Raw genomic sequence first — 1,073 nt, 5'->3', positions numbered from 1 at the left:
GAGACGAGGTGGGAGGTCAAGTGAGTGTGGTGGGGTAAGGGAGACGCATACGAGGCAGTGACCATTCTGTCATGAGTGCGGTGCTGGAAAAGTACAGCAGGTCAGGCAACAGGTTCCTGATGAAGGGCTCATGCCTGAAACATCGATTTTCCTGCTCCTCGGATGCTGCCTGACCTGTTGTACTTTTCCAGCACCACATTCTCGACTCTGATCTCCAGCATCTGCAGTCCTCACTTTCTCCTAGTGACCGTTCTGTCATCAGGTCTAGGGTGAAGCTGGAAAAGGACAAGGTACAGAGTAAACATAACTGACTTGGGGACATCTAACTTTAGTGGGGTAAGAGCGATTTGGGCTTGAATAAATTGGGGGTCAACGTTTGATCAGGAAATCCATTGATGAATAATGCTCTGCCTTCAATGAAGAGATGCTTTGAGCACATTGAAGGTATATTCACTCAATAAATAACCAAGAGCCGCCCACATGACAAATAAGATGCAAATGAAAAAAAAAACTGAGGAGTTTTGATTGAGGTCTTTAAAATCAAAAGGGCTCTGTACTGAGTAAACAGGGAGAAAATGATCAGGAACACAAGGGCATAGAGTTGAAGTAGTCAGTAAAAGAAGTAAAAGTGATACAAGGTCATTTTTTCACACAGCAAGTGGTTTAGGTCTGATATGTCCTATCAGAAGGGTGATGGTGGCAGCTTCACTCGAGTGGTGAGAGTCTGGAGTGTACTGTCTGAGTGTAGTGCAGGTAGGTCCACTCAAGTGGTTTTGCTCTGAAGTGTATTGTCTGACAGCATGGTGGAGGCAGGTTCACTCGAGTGATTCTGTTCTGAAGAATACTGTCTGAGAAAATGGGAGAGGCAGGTTCACTGAAGTGGTTAGGATCTGGTATGTACACACTGAGAGTGTGGGGGAGGCAGATTCACTTGAGACTTTCAAACGGGAATGAGTGTTAACTGAAGGGGAAGAATCTGCAGAGTAACAGGGAGGTGATGAAAGACACTGAGTGAAATGCTCATTGGAGAGAAGCTGCACATATTTGATGAACTGAGTGGCCTCTTTCTGTGC

Source organism: Chiloscyllium plagiosum, chromosome 30 (assembly GCF_004010195.1).
Source record: "Chiloscyllium plagiosum isolate BGI_BamShark_2017 chromosome 30, ASM401019v2, whole genome shotgun sequence".
NCBI classification, from domain to species: Eukaryota; Metazoa; Chordata; class Chondrichthyes; order Orectolobiformes; family Hemiscylliidae; genus Chiloscyllium; species Chiloscyllium plagiosum.
Note: the sequence above shows the minus strand (reverse complement) of the source record.